We start from the raw sequence: 20,734 nt of genomic DNA on the forward strand, positions 1-20,734 counted from the left end.
AGCACCCTGTGAGCCGGATCCAACTCATGAGCCTTGAGTTCGACACCTCTGATCTAGAGACTCCTTCCATGGGACCACATCCTTCTTTATGTAGATATCCAAGCATGCTCCACAACACCAACAAAATATAATCAGATACTAAATAATTCTACTCTCATTCTGTAGCCCAATCTATAATACAGCAGCTCTTCATTAAAACATTCTTCATTCTTGCACCTACAATTCATCCTCTGCTTCCCCCTCCCATTAGAGGCTTTATTATTCAATGCATGTCTACTCTTCCTAATTCCCTCTTAATCTGTTCCAGGAACTGTAAAGTATCCTTGACACAGTCTATATTCAGTATCACTAATGAATCTTGGATTTTAGGAAAACATGTAGGAAAACATATACTGCAAGATTTTTCTTTCCTGAATAGCCCAGCCATATGTTTAGCAGATTGATTTCAAAAGTACATTTAGACAGAATTATCCCAATAAAGGCTGAATTTACAAGCTCCCCCTCACACATATACTCACAAATATGTATAAACATTTATTCCAGCCAATTCACAGATGATTTTATCTTTCCTTAATTTTGCAGCTTCTTCTTCTTCTTCCCCCTCCTTCGTCAGATACTCATTTTTAAAGAATGTCTTTGGATCCAGCCTGTTCATCTTGATGATATTTTAATTAATTTTAATTAATGAGTATCAGGCAGCAGTTTTGTCACTCAAACTTTTCCTTCTATCTTCTACTTTTCTCTTGAATTTCTTGGAGAAGTAGAGAGCGCAAATAATAAAAACATACAATTTGCAATTAATTCTGAAGGCTTTGGCAAGGACTTTGTAAATGTCATTATAAAAACAAATTTTATGCACATTGCCTGCTTCAGACTTCAATAATCTTCCCCAACTGGTGGCCACCAGATGTCTTTGGCTGCAGCTGCCATATCCCCAACTGTACAAGCTTTGTCTTTTCCAACTCAGAATCCCACCATTTGTTTTTTCAAACAACAATCGGAAAATGGGAGATTAAATAATTAGTCTACTGTACAATTTTGCTATTGCTGTACCGAATGGGATATCAAACTTACAGAGCTCTATGTTATCGATTTGAAAGGTAGCCTTGTGGCATTTATCCTGAGTTTAAATGTTAGTTTCCTTCAATACAGATTGTCCTCAATTTACAACCACAATTGAGTCCAAAATGTATGTTATTAAGTGAGAAATTTGTTAGGAGAATTTTGCCCCATATACAACTTTTCTTGACACATTTGTTAAGTGAATCACTGCAGTAGTTAAATTAATAACATGGTTGTTAAGTCAATTTGGTTTCCCCATTGACTTGACTGCTTGTCAGAAGATCACAAAAGATGATTACATGACACCTGGACACTGCAAGTGTCATAAACGTAAGTCAGTTGTCAAGCATTCAAATGTAAATCGTATGACCATGGGAATGCTAAAACAGTTGTAAGTGTGAAAAACGGTCATAAGCCACTTTTTTCAGTGTTGTTGTAACTTTGAATGGTCACTAAATGAACTGTTGTGAGTCGAGGACTATCTGTTTGTAGAAAAAGAAAGAAGCAGAGAAGAAAAAGAGAAACAAATGTCTGAAAGCTCAAATTTCCACTGATGGATTTCCCCCTCTGATATGTGAAAAACATGTTAGTCTTTTCCAAACTAGGCAGCTGCAGTAAAAGGAGTCCTGGGATATCTCCCTTGGACTTTGCTAGACTCCATCACAGAAGTGCAGATGCTCCACAATTCCTAGGGCAACCCACAGGAAACAAATGAAATCTGTAACAATCTATAGGTTAAGCCTATAACATAGACACATTGAAGTCAGGCTCTCCATGGTTCTTGCTGCTCCAAAACCATTTCTTGCTCTTGCCAAGCTGAACTTTCTCAGGGTGAGAAATCAGATTCTTTCCCCATCTGCATTAACTGCAAGAGGGACAAGTAAGGAGGCTCTGGCCTGTTGGCTTATCCTGGGCATATTCTGGACTGTCTTCCTGGTAGAAAGTTTCATCTCAGCAAATTCTTCTAGAAACCATTTTGCATGCTGTGGCCAACCACACTAATTTCCCAGAGTTCTTTTCAGAGCTAACACTCAAAGGCTACTAAAGATTGGCCAGTCCTGTTTTTAAACGATTCCATCCTTTTCCTTTTGGAAATACTTTCTATACACCTTTTCCTTTCTAGGCCAGTGCTGGATTTTCCACAGGCCAGTATATGTCTATCCACAATTTAGTAATTGGCACATTTTTAAAAGGCCATCAAATAGCATTGGCAAAGGAGTTGGTGTTTAGCTTTCCTACACAGTATGTTCGAAAGGCCCCTACACCATGGGAACCTTGTTTTGTTTCCCAAATCTTTACGAACATGAGATTAACAGAGGCTACAGTCCATGTGAAGCTTAGCCAGAAACTCCACTGAATGTGTTGCCTGCCAAACCATCACATCCTGTTAAGAGAGAGACTCACAGCACTTACCTCGGCCTGTGCTCGGCTTGTGTTATGATTTTGGAATTGTTTCTTTTTAGGAGAGGTGAAATCCAGCAGGTTCTGACAGGTTCTGGAGAACCGGTAGCAGAAATTTTGAGCAGTTCGGAGAACCGGCAGTGGAAATTTTGAGTAGTTTGAAGAACTGGCAAATACCACCTCTGGCTGGACCCAGAGTGGGGTGGGAATGGAGATTTTGCAATATCCTTCCCCTGGCATGGGGTGGGAACGGAGATTTTGCAGTATCCTTCCCCTGCCACGCCTACCAAGCCCGCCCACCAAGCCACATCACACGCACCAAGCCACGCCCACTGTAATAAAAGCCAGTAGTAAAAAAATTGGATTTCACCACTGCTTTTTTGGTCTGGTGCACAGTATAGGAAAAAGAAAAGGAAGGATTTTGTATGTGCAGGTGATTCTGTGACAGAGCCATATGAAAATGGTTATATTGAACTCCATATTGGGATCTAGCACATTTCAACTATCGTTTCTCTGACTATCCAAAAGTCTCTCCTAGTTATGAATTCTACTCTTCCTAAGATGTAGACAATTTTGTTCTTCCTGCTGACTAACATGGAGAGAGCTACTATATAATTGGTAGCATTTTATAATGTGATAAATTATTTTTCTATGGTTCAGTGATACACTGCATGTTTGTTTGAGTGTACAGTATATAATTATATATAAGTTGGACATTTATTATTCCCATTCCCATTGATTGTTCTGGGATATTCTGTTCAGTATTGGATCTAACTTGCAACCTTCCTACTTCATTCCTGCTTTAATTGGTGATGTGCCAGTTAAACTATTCCAAAACAGTCTTGGTTATATTGGAGGGCACACTCTACAACTCTGTCCCTGAGCTGCATAGGTTGCTAGTTAGAATCTGGGTGAAATTCAAGTACTGGTTTTGATTTTTAAAACCTACATGGCATGGGACCAGATTATTTGAGGGAACTGTCCCGGGGTGAAATGCTCCCGGTTCGGACCGGATCACCCGATCCGGTAGCGATTGAGACGGGTGATTTGGAGAACTGGTAGCAAAAATCTCTGCCTCCCCCCCCATGCCCAGCTGAGCCACACAATCATCAGAGGCTTTTTTTTTTTACTTTTAAAAGCATTTTTTCTACAACCTCTTCGGCCGAAAAAAATGCTTTTAAAAGTAAAAAAAAAAAAAAAGCCTCTGATGATATCTCGGCTCAGCTGGGATCGTCAAATGCTTTTAAAAGCCTCTGATGATCCCAGCTGAGTTGCCTGATCGGCAGAGGCATTTAAAAGAAAAAAAGCCTCTGCCGATCAGGCAACTCAGCAGGGATCGTCAGAGCCTTTAGAAAGCATTTTTTTACAACCTCTTCATGGAAGAGGTTATAGAAAAAATGGTTTTAAAAGTAAAAAAAAAAATTGGCCACGCCCACTCAGTCACATTACCCCACCACCACCAAGCCACGCCCACAGAACTGGTAGTAACAAATTTTAGATTTCACCACTGAACTGTCCAATTACTTTTACCCATTCACCAGATCAGGCATGAGATATATAATCTGGGTCCCATCTCCAAAAGAGCTCTGGTAAGACCTAGGTGGCATGCTTTCTCTGTTGTGCCTTTGCCCTCTAGAAGATCATTCCCCCTGAGGAGAGGTCAACTCCATCTCTGTTAGTCTTCCAGAAGACCATAAAATATGGGTTTTCCCTTTGTGGATCCAAGGGACAACTTTTTTGAAACCAGTCATAAGCCTGTAACATACTTGTAGCTGTTCTCTGCAGTCATTGGGAAACTCTAAGGAAACTTTTTGAAATTACTCATGGGTCATTCCCCATATTAACAATTCTTTGCATTTTATAGATGAAGAATTGTTATTAATACAGCCGTGGCTTTCCCAATACTACTCACCAGGGAAAGTAATTTTTTTTGCCTGGCTACAAATTTGGAACTTTGAGAACATATGGTAGGTGTAAAATTGTTACCATGATAGGCACTACAAGTTACACAGCCCATTTACAAGAAGAAAATGGATTTCAAGGATCTTCTGTATTGTTCCGGTAGGAATTTTATGGGGCTCAGATAAATAAGATGCTGGAGGTGATAATTTGTTTAGCTAATTTTTGCATTCATTTTTTAAGAAGTTAAAATAATTAATATTGTAAAAGAAAATCAGATGTATATAGCATGTCACAAGAGAGCTGACTGGGACATAGTGGAGCTGTTGGATACTGTGTTATCCTGCAATCTAATGACCAGGTTGAACTCCTATTTGTGTTCATAACCTACATACATACCAGGGTGAAATCCAGCAGGTTCTGACAGGTTCTGGAGAACCGATAGTGGAAATTTTGAGTAGTTCAGAGGAGTGGGGAGGGAATGGGGATTTTGCAGTATCCTTCCCCTGCCACGCCCACCAAGCCACGCCCACAGAACTGGTAGTAAAAAAAATTGAATTTCACCACTGATACATACCCAACCATACATACCCATGCTCCTATACATACCCATGATTCTACCCAGCACAACTTTTTTTTATCCCTTACTAAACAGTGAATCTGACAAGCTACTTTCTAGAAATCTTGCACTGTCCTTTCTCAAAGTTAAACTCAGGAAAATTTAAGTTTAAACTTCCAGACTAAAGAAGTCAGCACCTGGTAGATGACTTCCCCCCACCTCCAGGGTTCCCTGAGGCATCCAGTTGCAATGCATGTTTTCTCCATTACAAATATATGAGTATTACTCTGTTTCTTCCCCCCTCCCCCAGACAAAGAGGTTATAGAAGCATTAGTAGGAATGGACCAGCTCAGCTTCATTTAGTATCTGGAAAAGGCAGGCTGTCATTAACTGTAAGTGCTGCAAACAGCTGAGGCATTTCTAGCATGCAGACATAATTTAAAATGCAAGGATCCCATCAGGAACTACTTCTGAGGTTGGAAAAACAAGAAGTATGTTTGCTATACATTTCTGCTGTTGTGGCTACATCTCAATTTAGCGAGCCGACTAGGAGGACTACAGAAAGATGTGGTTAAATTACACTTCCACTTAATTAAGAGATTAAGGCCTTAAGCATTTTTCTCGTGTGGGTTTATTGCAAGATAAAGTAGAATGAAACAAGAATAGAGTTTAAAATGACTGATTGAGATATGAAGCCTACAATAGTAATTAGACCATTAATAAATCAATTTACAAGAATTGAAACTTACAAACGCATTGACACTAACATCCTCACTACTACTGTCAGTAAGAATACAATTAAAAGAATCACATTTTCTTGTTGTAGTATCCAGTGTAGCTTCCTGAGGTCCTTCAACTATAGTGGATTTCCATCAGTGCTACAAAGCTAATGACATGAGATTATGACAGTTCTTGTCCAAAACATCTGGAGAACATGAGGTTGCCTTTTCCAATTTCAAGCTAGCATGGTAATCCCTTTTGTAGGCAGCTTCCTGGAAATTTGAAATAGTCAAATATACATTGGAATGAAGCATTGTTGTTTCCCTAAAGTAGAGGTACTTGAGGAATTTGGACGTTCTGGATCTGGAGGTTGACCCTGTCAATGTGATTTTTTAAATACGGTCATTACTGTCTGAATTTTCTTTGATTGTCCTTAAGCACCATTATGTTCGTATGGTATTATTTTGTTATTGTTTGTTGTTCTTCTTTGTTCTTGGTTTTAAACTTAGTCTTAACTCACCAAATTGCAATTTGCAGAGGTAGGCAGTTATATAAATCAGTATAATAAGTAAAATATTAAATAACTTGATTGAATAAATTATAGTGAATTTTGATAGGATCTGACTTGATCTGTGTTTTTACCTCCACATCTCTACCAGAATTCTGCTTTCATTAAGATTTCATATTGTGTTGCAAGTTATTTTGGCTTAATTAATTGCCAAAACTAAAATATATTTAAAAAGAGGTGTCAAAAAGTCATATTTAAAAATTATACTTTTTTAAAAAAAAATCTAGTTCCCAGTGCAATGCCTAGATGGAATAATTGAATTAATGAACATGATTGAAAATGATAGGTTTAGGAAATATGAAAACCCAATTATCCTTTTGCTAAGTGAAAATAGGACAAGTCTAACTGGAGGAAACATATCAATATTAGTATGTGAGGTAGCACTTTGATGCAGCCCACCAAGTTGCAGCCCACAAGACTGGCAATTGCATTCATTTTCCTGGTCCAATCATGTTCTATATATTAGTTTTATATTTCATCCATACATCCAGGGTAGACATTAAATACGATCTATAAAACCCTATAGTTATATATTCCCATCTCTGTTCACTTTCTTGATTCTGGGAGAAAAGATAATGTAAATATTCCGTTATTCATGATGCAGTGGATTTTCTGGATAACTCAAGGATGAGTAATTTGTATTCCATCAGAGGTATCTTCAGGGTATGGTAAAGAAAATCAAGATGGCAACCACAATGGTATGATCAAAGCTCTGCCCTTTTTTAAAAAAAATATGCATTACATTTTGCATCATTTTAGTTGCCATCTTGACTTTTCGCCATACTGCAGACACCCCGTGTTCAAAGAACCAGAAACGACACCAGTTTGTTTGTTTTTTCTATGCTGTTATATTCTAATAACATTTTGCCATTGTAGTTAGGTGGCAAACAATCAATATTTAACAGTGTTTTTGAACATTTCCCTGAGTCTTTTTTTAATCCTTTGCCAAGGGGGGGCGGAGTGTTTCCCCCATTTATAAAGGGGGGAAAAACCCAAAGTACATGAGCTGAGCTTCTGAGAGGTGTTTTTTTTTTCAAAGAAAGAAAACAAACACCTCAAAAGAGGGTAGTGAACAGCCTCCTCTGATAATATCATCACATCATTGCTATGCATATGCAAGGCAATAGGGAAAAGAACACACTTAAAGGCATGGTCACCTGAAGGAAAAATCACTTGGCCTTAATTAAGGTGTACTGGAATCATGAAATGCAATTCTCCTGGGATGGATTCCTAGCATCAAGCAGTCCTAGAGTAAGTAAATTACTCCTTCAGACTTTTTCTGCCTTTTTGCTCTACAGTCCAATCTCCCCCTTCCCCCTCAAATGTGCATCATTTAACATTGCAATGAAAGCCAAGCTATTTAAGACAGACTTCTGGGTAGAATGACTGAAATCTGTTCCACTTCTGAAATGACAGGAGAGAACCGTGTTTTTTAATGCAACTTCTTCCCCTCCTCGTCCTCTTCTCCCTGAAGGAGGAGACAGCAAAACCATTGGGAGGGCATTAATGCATCCAATGCAGTCATGCATAACAGGAAAACCATTAAAACATGAAAAGCTCACAGTAGCGTTTGCAGACTTTTTTCACACATTGCTGAAAGAAAGAAGTGCCCATTTCTGGGCAAGGTCTAGACAAAAAGCCTGTGTAGTTAGAAGCCTAAGTTAATTACATAGCTGTAGCCAACTGGCTGGCTATTACGTGTCTGCTAAATCCGTGCCTACATCATATAATTAATGCATGTGAAATAATCCAAGAGGTGGCAATTACTTATTTTCATCCATACTAAGTAGTAGTCCTATCAAAACCATTTGCTTCATTTTCTTTCTTTTCATAATAATAAACCTCCTCCCATTTTCAATGGCTTGCAACTTTTGTTCTGAATATTTTTGCATTGTTATTTTTTCTTCATATTGCCTTCATAGTCCACCATATATACATATAGCCTTTATAGTGCACTATGTACCGTATTTTTCAGAGTATAAGATGCACCTTTTTCCCCTCTAAAAGGGGGTGAAAATTTAAGTGCGTCTTATACACTGAATGTAGCCCCGCCCACCCACTGGCCTTCACCCTTTGGCCTCTGCCTCGCAGCAGTTACCTCCTTGCAAGCAAACAGCAAGAAAAAATAGCTCCTTTCAGCTTCAGCACAGCCTAATTAGCACAAGTTGATTGGATCAGCCTCCTGACTCTCATCTGATTTGCTCTCAGTTGTTTTGCGCAGGGCTCTGCTGCTTGCTGCAAAGAGGTAAATTGCTGGAGCAGGTTTTTTTTTTCCTTGTGCTAATCAAGCTATGCTGAAAATAGTTCCTGACCACACTATCATTTTATCTTATTAACTATGATGACCAGATGGTTTGCTGATGAAGTCATGATTGTACTTCTGTTGTGGAGACTTCATAACGTTTGTTAATAAACTCATGAAGGTAATTCATGGGTTTAAAACAAAACTGGAGCAAAGTTGATTTAGGAATTTTGAGAAACAAAGCAAGATCAGGAAGAAACAGAAGCCACATGAACAACAGAAAAATAAATACATGGTATTGGTGAAGGGGTTGTGGATTTATCCTTTTTGGTAGCTCTGAATATTATGCTCTAAATAACTATTATAAAATGCAGTCCTCATTAAATTGGGTTTGGTAAAATCCAACTAAATACAAAGTCCTTACTTTGGGACATGACATTATTTGGCTACTTTTCTCTCCTTTCAGTGTTTATTTTATTATGCAACATTTAAGCCACTTTGAACATGTTGAGAAACATCCCCAACCAGGCAGGGAGGAGGACTCAAGTAAGGAATTAGCATTGAATTGCTGTGTAGCCACAAGAGGTCCAGGACTGACCTTGCCCCTCCCAAATTCTATGGAACCTTATCTATCTATTCCCAAGGAGAAGCAAACAATGTGGGGAGATTCCTGTATTATAGGCAGAAAACAATAAAATAGTTAGCTTTGACTCTAAACATGAGGATCTGGTTTTTTGTGCCTGACAATATCCATGTAGAGCAGTGGTGGGTTCCTCCCTGTTCGGGCTGGTTCGGCCGAGCTGGTAGCGGTGATGATATGATGTCACCGAACCGGTTCTCTTTGTTCGGGAGCTGGGTCCTCCCACCCCACCCCCACATTATTCTTATCTTTTATTTGGCCCTACCCCCAATCTATTCGCTGCCTCCTGAGTCCCAGCTGATCGGCTAGAAGGAAAAAAACTGTTGCCGCAGGGGTTCAAAGGGCCACCCTACAGCTGATCAGTGTTAAAAGGCAGTGTGGTGGTAGACCGGTGCCTCCAAAAACAAATGAGTAGACCGGTGCCTCCAAAAACAAATGGGTAGACCGGAACGCTCCAAGAACAAATGGGTAGACCGGAACGCTCCAAGAACAAATGGGTAGACCGATTCTGCAAGCAGTTAAAAACCTGGTAGACCAGTACCTCTGCTAAATCCTAAAGAATTGTCACATGACCATCAAACCACGCCCACAAAATAAGCCACGCCCACAGAACCGGTAGTAAAAGAATTTAGAACCCACCCCTGATGTAGAGGTAACCTAAGCAAACATGCATGGGTCTTAGCATTTTTGATGGACGTATTTTACATCAATAGGATAAACTAAAAACCTGTGAGCTAGATCAGTGGTCCCCAACCCCCGGTCCGCGGACCGGTGCCGGGCCATGGAGTACCTGGCACCGGGCCGCGCAGCGGCCGGGGGACATGAACGCTGCAGCGCAAAGGCTCCTGGGCCGTGCGCAAAAGCTCCTGGGCCGTGCGCAAAAGCTCCTGGGCCGTGCGCAAAGGCTCCAGGGAAGAGAGCCCCGCGCAGGTACGCACGTGTGGCCCAAAGCCCCCACCCCTGCGCGCGCTCAGCGGGCCACGGTAAAATTATCAAAGGCTGATTGGTCCGCGGCGATAAAAAGGTTGGGGACCACTGAGCTAGATAGCAAAACTGCTGAATTTCAGGCTAAATTGCCTTTTTTTAAAAAAAACTAAATTTTGTATAAATCAAAGAATTCTAGATTTAAGGGGCTCCATTGCTTGACAAAAGGGGCCAAGTTTTTCAGGACCATGACCCCAGAGTTTTCATTCACTTATTTTATTTCTGCTCTGATTTTTCCTGCTTGAGAAAGGACAAGGCACCAGAGAAGTATCTGTTTTACTGTATAAGGAAGATTTGCTGTTTTCCAAAGTAAGTTGTTTTCTTTTGATGCTCAGAGCTGCAGGGATTTCTCATGAATGAAAAAGAAAACTAGTATGGCAAATTCTGAACTATACTTCTTACTGTTTTCAAAAAGACACTTCTATTTTAAGTTGATTTTGTGTGCCAGTTTTAACTCCGGTTCCCAAATTCCTGTGGAGAAATCTCACTCTGTCATTATGGCAAGTAGTTTGTTCCTGAAATAATTTTTTTTTTAGGAAAGCAAAATCCTCATTCCCTTTGTTTATTTGCACAAAGTGTTGCGACATTTTTAATGTAATAAATCACTGTGTGGAATTCCCAGTGTAGAGGCTGAGTTTTTGACAAAGAATAGGGTCCTTCAAGACCAAGATCATGTTTAAACTATGACCTGGGTTGGCCAAACTCAAACAAACAAATATAGTTAGTCTTCAACTTACAACAGTTCATTTAGCGACTGTTCAAAGTTACAACGGTGCTGAAAAAAGTGACTTACGACCATTTTTCACACTTATGACCATTGCAGCATGGTCATGTGATCAAAATTTGGATGTTTGGCAACTTGTTCATATTTATGACGGTTACAGAGCCCAGGGTCATGTGATCACCTTTTGTGACCTTCTGACAAGCAAATTCAATGGGAAAACCAGATTCATTTAACAACCATGTTGCTAATTTAACAACTGCAGTGATTCACTTAACAAATGTGGCAAAAAAAATCATAAAATGGAGCAAAACTCACTTAACAAATTTCTCACTTAAATTTTGGGCTCAATTGTGGTTGTAAATTGATGACTACCTGTACAGACAATGGGGTTCGTGGTTTAGAAAGAAAACATTTCCTTTTTAAATTACTTTCAGTAATTTAAATATAATTCTAAGAAGGAACAAAACCCAGTGATAAACAGCATATCTAAAGTGCATGATTATCTCAGACAGATTGCCAAATATTCCTAATTTCAAACTACTCCAAAATGTTCATCATCCCTGTGGAGGAAGGAAGACGAGTATTAAAGTTTACTTGATGCTCCCAGAGAAGCCATTTGATTGCTTATTAGATATACTGAGTTGGAGAAAGCAGCCAAAGGCCATCAATGCTTTTTGGTCATTTATACTAGAGCTGATAGGTACATGTTGACTGGTTCTCCAAGTACACCCTTTTGCTATAGATCATTTATAATGATTTCAGTCTCCCTGCATGTTCAGACCCCATCTCAGTTTGTGTGGCTACTTTGTCAATAAGATTCAGCAAAGTTTTGTCTCAGCAAAATGTGCTAACCTTGCTACAACACCCCTGCCTAATTAGCAAAAATATTTCAAAATATTCCAGGGATTTAAGAAAGTTTTGTCCTTTAATTTCCTTAGCAAGTTATCACTCCCCTCAGAGAAATGTCATTTAGAACACATAGATGGAGATGGAGAGATGGAGAAAGGTATTGTCTTTGGAGAAACACAATAATCTCCAAAATGGGGTTATTGGACTAAAGATTTTTTTTAAAAAAAAGTCAACTTGGAAAAACATGTGACAAGCAGATCTTTATGTGCATGTCATTTACATTTATGAAGAATCGTTTCTCAAGGTTTATAATAATAAAAGCAAAATCTTTGTTAATTAATTTTTAAAACCTTCTTTGGAAAAGCTACCTGAACAGTAACTCATCAAACTCAGTGGCCATGGAAGATTGACTTGTTTGCGTCACAAGTCAAACTGATAAAACTAGGTAGAATATTGTGGAAAGTACCATGAGTGTACATGGTTGTCCTGATACATTGAATGTGAATGTGAATGTGAATGTGAATGTGAATGTGAATGTGAATGTGAATGTGAATGTGAATGAACCCAACCAATTCAGCAACCTTGAGACTTTTAGCTTTTTCAAAGAACTGCTTTATTGAGTACATCATTTTGGCACTGTTGAAAAACAAGCCAGCTCTGGCTATTTCCAGTGCCTTCAGTATAATTAAAGATTAAACAGCTCCCTCCCTCCTTGTCTCAGGTCATGTTGTCCACTTTGATGATCTGGCATCTCCTTGGTAACCTCTTCCAGTCTCTAGCCAGTTGGGATGACCTTGGTTCCCACAAGATAGTAAGTTGTTGATGTTTGGTCTGACATTCCAGAACTCCCTCCCCCCCCCCCCAAAGTGTATCAAGCTGAGAAACGGAGAAAATGGCTGCAACAGGTCCAATCCATTTCGAAGTTGACAGCAAGTACTTTATGAGTTACAGTGTTATTTATCAAAATGTGCAATACAAAAATAAAAAATATATACAAATTATTGCATTGCTGTACAAAAATATTATCTAAAACTACCATTCAGGACTGAGTGAACTACAAATTGAAAGGTGCAATCCTATCCTTACCTACTTGACATAAATTCCATTTAGCTGTTTGAGTTTTTTTTAAATGTTTAGGGACAATTTATTGTATATATACATTAAAGTAAGTTCATATATGTTTCATATATGCATCGCACACAACTATCCTGTTTAACATGCATCATTGCTTAGTTACTCACCATAAGATCTATACACTTTTTGGATTGTTTTAAAAATATTTGATATGATTAATACAACCTTGCAGGCACACTGTTTGGGGGGGGGGGGTCTAGGCACCAGAGTAGCAATAGCTATTGGCAAGAGCACAACTTTGGCATTGCAAAATGAGTGGCATGTAAATCAACAGATGATAGATAGATGATAGATAGATAGATAGATAGATAGATAGATAGATAGATAGATAGATAGATAATAGATAGATAGTTTTTCATTCTTAGGTCCATTGTGGCATCTACTGTGTTGCTGCTGTTAAAACCATCATCACCAGCCAGGAAGGGGCCAGTTATGGGAGCTGCCAACTGAATCCCTCACATACTTCTAGCTTTTCCTCTTCTTTCAAGGCAAATTACAGAAAATAGGCCTATTGTTCTCCTCCAAAGAAATGTTTCGTATTTATTTAAATCAGGAAAATTCCTGATGGTAATTCAGAGAAAGAACAGAACTCCACCAAATAAAGAACACTGTTATGGTCCATGAAAGCTTGAGGATGAAGGGGGGTTGAGGATGGCATGCTGATAATCTTTTTACTTTCATCTTTATAATGCATAAGAGCTGTAGTTCTCTGGGCAATCCTCTCCATAGTGATTAAAACATTAAATCTGCCTTTCTCAACCAAATTCCAACCAAACTTGCTCAGCTAAAACCATCAGACTATTTCGCTCAGGTGTCGCCAACCTTTCGGACCTCAGGGACCCTAAATTCATAATTTTAAATCCAGTGGACCACTAATATGATTTTTTAAAAAAGATAAAATAGTATTTAGTGCAATATAAAAATGCAAATAATTTTTCTGCGGACTACCAAAATTTTCTTGCGGACCACCAGAGGTCTGCGGACCAGCAATTGGTGACTGCTGGTTTAGCTAGTATACTTATTAGCTTGAAACCTGAGAATTATTAAAGTTGTAGTCCAGGACCATTAGAAGGTTGAAGTTTGGGGAAGGCCATAATAAAGAACTTGTAGATGAGCAAAACAAATAATAAATTTTAAAATAAGCTCTTTGAGTACCGTACTGTTCTTTTATACCATCTAATGTTTGATGGCCTGTCAAAGAACAGAATTCTGACCTGACCTGTCTAAGGGCAACTTCCAGTGTAAGGATAAAGAAACATATTAAGGAGGCAAGAGGTTAAAATAACCCATCAACAGCTAATTTTTGTCAGGAGGAGGCATAGCTGAGACCCTACATTGGTTGTGCTCATGGGATGAGTGGGCCCATCCCATGTCTTTATAAAGGCATCTTGCATTATATAATTTTTATGTAACACACAGAAATATGTGAAAGAATCCTATAAAGAATCTTAATTTTCATGTGTAACCATCATGTTGAAAACAGCCATTGAATCCACCTCCTCACCCAATATAGGAATCCAAATTGAAGTATCTACAACAGATGGTTGTGCAATTTTTGTTTGAGTTCAGGCAGTGAGGGAGAGCCCCTTACCTTTCTGAGTAATTGGTTCTACTGTCAAGCTTTTTTATTGCTAGGAAATGCATTCTAACATTCAATTGGAATCTGTCTTCCTGTAAATTAACTCTATTACACTGTGCCTTCCCTTTGGGATGACAGAGAACAAGCCTTCTGAGATATGTGGCTGCATTATGGTTTGTGCTTTTCCAGGCAGTTCAGCGGTGAGTGGGAGAAGCCAAGAACAATAAACACAATCCTGTGAGGTCCTCCCTTCTCACACAGCTGGAGAACTTGAACTTCTTGGAAAACTGTAAGTATCGTTTCAGTTTTGCTCAGTTTGGGGTCTAAGTGATCATGAAGTAATTATTTTGAGATGGCTAATAAATTGTGTTTGCAGCATTGTCTAGAAGTAGAAGACAATTCTGTAATTGCCTATAGTAGACGATTATTACAGACAATTCTATAATAAATAGCAATTTTTAGATAATCCAATATTCTATTATCACATGCTATCTTAATTGCAGAGTAGGCCAAGTGCAAAAGTAGAGTTTTTCCTTTATTCAGAAAAAAAGCCAGAAGTATGGTATTGCATATATGAAAGCAATTCAAATGTTGCCCATTGCCTGTTTCTAAACTTTTAATAAAAGGTAGGAAAAGACCTATAAAAAGACATGTAAAACAGATTTTTGGTTGGTTTCTTTTTAAAACTCAGTAGTAATCCTAATCCTAGGATGTGATCAGAGATTGCACCAGCCATTTATTTCCCTGTCATTGAATCCAAACAGCTCATTGCTTAACCAGATAAATTAAGCCAAAATCATCCAGAAGAAGACATTAAAATTGGCCCACTTCCCAACATCTGGCAGAATAGCCTGCTTGCCTCTCAGGGACTCCTGCCACAGGGTTTCTGATAATCAGACATCTGGTTTCCAAATAAGAAATAGAAAGCAAAGCCCTTTACGTAGCATAGCAGAGAAAAACAAAGGGAAAGGGTTGTTTTGGTTTGGCCATTTCTGTTGTTAATTATCTCCCTGTAATATTAGTTGCACTGACTTAGAAACAGTCCACAAAGAGACTAAGGGGTGGACAACATCTGGATGTCAGCATTCCATTATGCCCAAAGGTGAAGGAAGGTAACAAAAGCAATTCAGCAGCATTCAAAGCGGAAGAATGGTTTAGGCAGTCAATTATATATATAATCTGAAGGGGGTCTCTCAAATTAGGTCAAATTCCTTATTTGAAGCTACTATTTCCCAATAACACAGCTCTGGGATTGTCTCCCGTTGTGAAATCCATTTCAAATCCAATTAATTGTAACCAGGATAATTTACCGTGGAATGTGTGATTCTCTAATGAAACTCCCTTGATTGATTTTGCAGAATGTCTTCTGTTATAAGGAAGGATTGTACAGTAACATATGGTCTGTCGTCTTTAAAAACGTGGCAACACTCACTTTTCGCAAAAAATGCCAATACAAAGAAATCCCAAGTCTCCAAAAAGATGTGAGATTTCTTTGCATTGGCATTTTTGTCCTGTTACCAGTCACACTGACACATTCCCTCCCGCTTCAGCAAAACGCTGTTCTGCTAACTGTTGTTTGAGAAACAGTTTGCATGATGCAGGCTTTCTCTTGTCCCCCACCCATAGCTGAGGCCAGCTAACTTTGGGTTTTCCCCATTGTTGGAGAAGTAGTATTTTCCAACCTCTTCTAACCCAAGCCTTACTTATATAATGGTGATGTGGCAGGGGCTGGCATTTGTTCAGTTCCCAGTGGCTACCTTCAGCTGCTATGGAAATAAATTCTCTTCTGCAATTGCTGCCAACTGCTCTCCATGGCTATATAGTGCTGCTGCTTTGACATATCTGCAGAGGAGGAGCACTATGATTGCCAGACTACGACCTGCCAAGAAGACCCATGAAGAAGCCAATGGCCCAACTGGTTGTTTGTCCTGCCAGTACCCCACAGGAGAACCTGCCACTTGTTTTTCCATGAATCTGAAACAGTGGTCCTTTTCCATTTTCTTTAGGTATTGCTGGTAGACTAGGCCGGGGACCAAGACCTCTGTGACAGGTTTCACCAAGATTGCTAGAGCAATTAAAAATTCTGATCAATGGCTATGTTTGCCAGTCTAGCTCTGGCACACTGGCAGTTAGACTTGTAGTGGTACAAGGGATTAATCAATTGTGACTACTTTCCAATGCCAGGGCTGGGGAATTATGGCCCCATTATGATCTGTGGACTTCAACTCCCAGAATTCCTGAGCCAGTCATGCAGGTCATAAAGGGGCAATAGTTACCCAGCCCTGTTCTAACCCAAAGTTTTTCAAACTTGGTAACTTTAAGATGTGTGATCTGCCATTCCCATAATTCCCCAACCTGCAAGCTGGGAGTGGAAGTTCACACTTCATAAAGTTGCCAAGTTTGAAAAACACTGTTCTATCCTAGTGAGAGTCTTTAGAATTTTCTTTTTTTTTTCCAAAAAGTTTTTTATTTTTTGAACAAATTTAGAATTTTCTTTTGTTAGAGGCTCCTGTTACAATTAAGGACAAGAATAATTGTCACAGAAATCTTTGGTTGAAGAAACATCTGTTTAGAATTTTATGTCAAGCACTTTTTTTTTTAGCACAAACATAAGCTGCAGTCTATATTTTTAAACCAACCCTGTATTTGTTGAAAGAATTGCTCCTTTGGGCATTTAAAGGACAAGGTAATGCAATTTTGGTTGTGCTCCTTTATAACAGGAAGATAATCCATTACACTGCAAACTAAGCATTTTTCTACCAGGCCTGAGGCTGAAGTTTGCATTCACCTAACTGGAAATGTTCATAATGGTTCCGCCGAACAAAGCAAGTAAATTGTGTCAATAGAAGAGAATAAACAGTGCATTCAAAAAATATTCATATCCCCTTCACCTTTGTCAATTTCATTATACTGCAGCCTGATTCTAAAGTTGTTGAAATTCATTTTTTTTCTCATTAATCTACATTCAGTACCCCATAATGACAAAGTGAATATTTACTACACATGGGCAGAGTTAACAGTGGCATTAGCTGGGAAATTGTGAGCATCTGAGATTAAATTTTAAAAAATGCTAGAGAATCCTTGGAAGCTTGGCACTCAGACAAATCAGCATCAACAGGCACATAGATATAAATCACACTGATTTCAACCCCCAGATAAACCAGAGTTAACACCAGAGGCAACATCAAAAAACAAAACAATAAACAGCCTAATCAAGAAACTACCAAAGAGAAAATACTTGCCTCCAAACACCGTCAGGACAAGCTATTGTATATAAATTGAGAACAAGCTCCACTTCTATCAGGCACTTCAAATGTAACTTAGCTGGGTAAGGAAAAATCTGCATGAAAATAACAAAGCTCAGAGAGCACCAAAAACTCCTCATAATTTTATCTGAAAGTTTGTTGTAGTGATTCTATCCAGTGCAAATAATGTACGTTAGTATCCTGAGCATCAGGGATTCAGGCAAATGTAGGGACTTGGATCATTTGATGGCAGTTGTCCTATATGTTATAGGTTCCTCACATATGGGATGCTCTTAACTGTATTTACCATTAATTGCGTCAAATCTACTTTGTGAATTTCAAACGGGGGGGGGGGAAACGAAGCAACTTAGCACCCAATTTTCCTTCTGCTATAAGGAGAGTCAAGAAAACAAGTCTCTGGGACAGAAAGGAACAATTCAAATAGCCCTGAAATCTGTTTCAGTCTTTACGTATTTCCTGAGGACCCCTCTATAAAGAACAAGGGAATACTGAACCAAATTCTGGCCATAGTTTTCTATCTAGGAATTACTCCAGGCAGATTTGTTTAATTGTTCATTTCTCTTTGTGGAATTATGATCTCCACTTATCACAGGCAGCAACACATGAATTTAATAAGAATTAGCAAATAAGTTATTTACAAATACACTGATCATCCCACTAGATTAGAATTATCTCTGTTCTATATTGTAAATACAGCGCCCTCTGCTGCCATCTAAAGGACACACGCTAGTGGTCTGCACAGACCACAAAGCTGTCAGCAGCCATCACATCTTGTAGAAGCTGATTGATAATTAAATTATGAGCTGGCTGTAAAGGAGTAATTTTTTATTTGGTCACCCTGAATAAACTCACTAGTTGAAACCTTCCCCAGTTTGGTCCATTTGAAGAATAGAATAGAATAGAATAGAATAGAATAGAATAGAATAGAATAGAATAGAATAGAATAGAATAGAATAGAATAGAATAGAATAGAATAGAATTTTTTATTGGCCAAGTGTGATTGGATACACAAGGAATTTGTCTTGGTCCATACACTCTCAGTTTACATAAAAGAAAAGATACATTCGTTAAGAATCATATGGTACAACACTTAATGATAGTTATATGGAACAAATAAGCAATCAAATCATATTAGGAAACAGTCAATATAAATCGTAAGGATACCAGCAACAAGATTGCAGTCATACAGTCATAAGTGGGAGGAGCTGGGTGATAGGAAAGATGAGAAGATTAATAGTAATGCAGACTTAATAACTAGTTTGACAGTGTTGAGGGAATTATTTGTTTAGCAAAGTGATGGCATTCGGGAAAAGACTGTTCTTGGGTCTAGTTGTTCTGGTGTGCAGTGCTCTATAGCATCGTTTTGAGGGTAGGAGTTGAAACAGTTTATGTCCAGGATGCGAGGGGTCTGTAAATATTTTCACAGCCCTCTTTTTGACTCGTGTAGTATACAGGTCCTCAGTGGAAGGCAGATTGGTAATAATTGTTTTTTTCTGAGGTTCTAATTATCCTCTGAAGTCTGTGTCTGTCTTGTTGGATTGCAGAATCAAACCAGAGGTGCAGATGACAGACTCAATAATTTCTCTGTAGAACTGCATCAGCAGCTCCTTGGGCAGTTTGAGCTTTCTGAGTTGGCACAGAAAGAACATTCTTTGTTGTGCTTTTTTGATGGTGTTTTTGATGTCCATTTTAGGTCTTGAGATATGATAGAACCTAGAAATTTGAAGGTCTCTACTGTTGATACTGTGTTGTCTAGTATTGTAAGAGGTGGTAGTATGGGAGGATTTCTCCTAAAGTCCACCACCATTTCTACAGTTTTGAGTGTGTTCAGTTCCAGATTTTAAATGATTTAAACTACAATTTTCATAAGTCCAAGTTGCAGCAGATGTATTCCAACAAATCTTTAAGAGTACAAGGAAAATTAACCTATTTGATTATCAGTTGAGATATTTTTCAACTTATAACTCTTCACTGAATGCTGAATGACCATCTATCAAAGATATCGTAATTCATCTTCCATAGCAAATAGACATTGAGCAAGGGTTAGAATCAATAACTTTCAGCTTGTTTTCCAATTCTACATTATTCTTTTGCTAGTATGGCTAGGGTTTCATAAGAAATGCATGCTCACAAACAAACATATAGAGTCTTGAGAAAATAAAATGTTTATCACAAAACATAATGTAGTCAAAGTATTAGATCCAATATGGAGCAGTGGGAAATCAGGAAAAGAGTCCTCCTGTAATAGCATTAATATTTGGTTGCTCATGAGATCAGTGTTACTACCACAATGTCAACAGGGAATTAAAGTTGTGCCTATCATACACAATAATAATTGCAACATCACTTATCTCCCAAACCATAATAATTATCATCTTAAGCACCAGGCGGATACAATGTGTGATGTAAATAGCGATGACACAATTTTTTCCTATGTTTCAGTCATTTGTCAAATGCATCTTTTTAAAGGTTTACATCTGAAGATTGCCTAGAATGCTGTCTAGAAAGACGTAGTTTTAAAAACAACTGAGCTGGTTCTTTTCATAATTCCCAAAATAGGTAGAAGTACTTGTTGAATCAGAACAGTGGTTCACAACCTCGCCAACTTTACGATGTGTAGATTTCAACTCCTAGAATTCTGGGAGTTGAAGTCCACATAAATTGCTAAGGTTGAGAAACACTGAATTAGAGAAATTGGATTATTAGGCCTAAAAACTAGGCCAGCCCCACCTAAAATATGAATTGACAGCAGTGCATGAAATAAACTAATTTCAGGCTTTGGTTTAATGTCCAAATTGCCTTCAGCTCACCTGAAGAATATTAAAAAGTATGCCCACTGCCATTCACTAAGGCCGATAAAAAGCAATATCAGTTCCTAATTTCTGCTTATTTTGGAAACTGATCATAGCCGGGCAGGCAGGGATAGGACAATTTACTATTCTTCTATGACAATCTTATCCTGAACTATATCTCCACCCCCACCCCATGCACTCACAGGAGACTGGCCATTATCAGGCGTCGTTAAAGAGCAATTAGATGGAAATTAAGCTGAGAACAAGTATTGATTAGCTCATTAAGGATGGGGAGCCGACTCTGTCAATAGGAAT

Source organism: Pituophis catenifer, unplaced genomic scaffold (assembly GCF_029215685.1).
Source record: "Pituophis catenifer annectens isolate HBS135680 unplaced genomic scaffold, rPitCat1.0.hap2 SCAF_6, whole genome shotgun sequence".
NCBI lineage: Eukaryota > Metazoa > Chordata > Lepidosauria > Squamata > Colubridae > Pituophis > Pituophis catenifer.